Below are 2500 nucleotides of genomic sequence, written 5' to 3' on the forward strand. Positions count from 1 at the left end.
GAGGCTTATTGGCCTTGGAAGTGGAAGAAAGTGGAGTGGAGTGGATAGGGGGAGGGGTGGGGTGTGTGTGTGTGTGTGGGGGGGGGGGGGGGGTGAGGTGCACTAGCCCGCACCTCACTCATATCCAATCAACACTTTCCCCCCAGCCGCCGAGGCAGGGGCCCACAGAGTCGGGCGGGGGGAGGAAGCGCATTGTCAACACAGCTGTCCCCATCCAGAGGTGGCCTGATCAAAGTGACGGCGACGGGCCTCGCGGAGAGGGGTAGCGAGGGCTACTGTCACCCTGCCTGGGCCGTGTGGAGAGGGTAGTGATGGGTGCTGTCACCCTGCCTGTCCCGCTGAAGCCTCCCCGGGTCAGGGTGTGTGGAGAGGAAGCTGCGTGACGGCGGGCCACACCGCCTCCTGTATGTCACTCAGCTCCGCCGTGGATGACAGAACAGCCCATTATGTCTGGGATTGGCTTCACAGGTCATTAGAGAAGGTAGGCATCACGCAGAGCCCACACACACACACACACACATCACACAGAGAGAGAGAGAGAGAGAGAGGGGAGAGAGAGAGAGAGAGAGAGAGGGAGAGGGAGGGGGAGAGAGGGAAAGGGGGAGAGAGAGAGAGAGAGGGAGAGGGAGGGGGAGAGAGGGAAGGGGGGAGAGAGAGATGGAAGGAAGGGCAGAGAGAGAGAGGGAAGGGGGGGAGAGGGAGAGAGAGGGGGAGGGTGTCACAGCCTCACTGCTCACTCTAACAGACAACTGAAAGCCACGTCTCCTCTTTGTCCATCTCCTGTTGGTGTCTGTCTGCCGGTCTCATTCTGTCTCTCAATCAAACTGTCAGAAAACACCTTTTTTAAGAGGAATCAAATTTCTGAGTGCATGAAGTCATCATCATCACAACTAAAATCGGATAATACTCAAATATAACTCAAATAATAACGCTCAGTCACAGCAGGTACCGTACTGTAGTAAGCCTTAACGCAGCTGAAGAAATGCTGATGATTTTGTATCTATTTCGACTGGGTGTAATGCACACCACAGCAAATCTTCCCTCTACGCTTGTCTACTCTCAACAGATGAAAAAGAAAGAAGCGAACATCGTGCTTTACATGGAGTGCACCAGCCGTCTTTTGAACGGTGGCCTCCAAACAAAAGCGCACACACAACACACAAAGAACAACAACAAGGGTAACAACATATTTTTAAAAAAAGAAGCCAAAAAAAAAGCTGGCGCCTTGTTAAAATGTCTCTTCTGTTGCTCTCCCGGATGGCCCTCACTGCACTCCAGTCATTATGAAAGAGAGGAACGGGAGCCTTAGACCCCGACAGAAGCATCATCACGCATCGCTTCCCTCCCTCCACCAGCTCCTCACGGGCCTATTTACAGCACAACAGTGGATTGTGTTGGCTGCACGCTACTCTTCCAAACGCTCCTTTGATTCCCTCTCTCCCTCTCCCCTCCCCCCCCGCTCACTGCTCCCTGCATCACCCCTCCACCCCCATCCCCCTCTTCTTCCCTCCCCTCCGTTCTCAGATTTTTTACTGACCCCCCCTGACACAGGAGAGTTGTCTCTCGGCTTGTGGAGGCTCTGGGCTCTGACGGAAACACCCAGGTCTGCCCGGGGAGACAGGACACACGCCAGATCTCAAAATATCCCCCCCCCCCCCCTCTCTCTCTCTCTCTCTCTCCCAACAAAGGCACGGAAACTTTCTCCTCTTTCATTCCCATCTTTCTCTTCTCTCTCAATACTAAACTCCCTTCAAGTTGTTTCCGCAGGCTCCCCCTTGGGACGGAATGAAAACAGGGTGAAAAACAAAGAAAGAGAGAGAGAGAGTGGAGAAAAAGAAATCTTCTGCACTATTTAATACTAAAAGTAAAATACAGGGAGGGTTCTGTAAACAGCAGGAAAGAATGCTGAAGGCTAGATGTTTTCAGAGAAGAAGATAGAAGAGGTAAAAAGGGAAGAGAGGAATGCGAAAGCGAGTCGATGTTCTCATTGGGAGTGATGTTTTTAGATGAACTAGAGCACATACCCGGTGTCTTTTTTTTTTCAGAGAGAGAGAGAGAGAGACTCAAGTGCTCTGTTGTGACAGAATCTCTGAAATTCCAAACACTCACAGCATTCGCTGTGCCCTGCAAAAAAAGCGCAGTAACAGAAACGTTTATTTATTCATGTTATTTTCCTTTCCACGACTATACTTTTCAAAACTAGCAGTTTTGGGTGAAATGTAATTTGTTGCGATGATAGTCATTTGTGTTGTCGCCGCGCGTCGAATACCAAATGGGCTCTGTTGAAAACTGATGAAATGGAGCAAACAGAAATGATCAAATGGAAAACACGTGGGTGTGTTAGAGCAAATATTTCCCCAGTTTCACAGGACACACACACACACACACACACACAGACACACACACACAGGCTTATGAAAGCAATAAGTACAGTTTAGACCAGAGTCACACACACACACCATTGCTGGTTGCGATAGGGGCGGGTTTCTCTCTGACCAGG

The 2500-nt window shown here is 50.7% G+C and overlaps 1 pseudogene across 1 annotated transcript in view; it reads right to left on the reverse strand.

Annotated features, from left to right (window-relative positions):
* Positions 1 to 2500, reverse strand: part of LOC308160348 (cadherin-4-like) — a 254557-nt pseudogene that overhangs the window by 80242 nt on the left and 171815 nt on the right. The window lies entirely within an intron of this gene.

The sequence above is a fragment of the Nansenia antarctica genome (genome assembly GCF_963989245.1).
Source record: "Nansenia antarctica genome assembly, chromosome: 6".
Lineage (NCBI taxonomy): Eukaryota > Metazoa > Chordata > Actinopteri > Argentiniformes > Microstomatidae > Nansenia > Nansenia antarctica.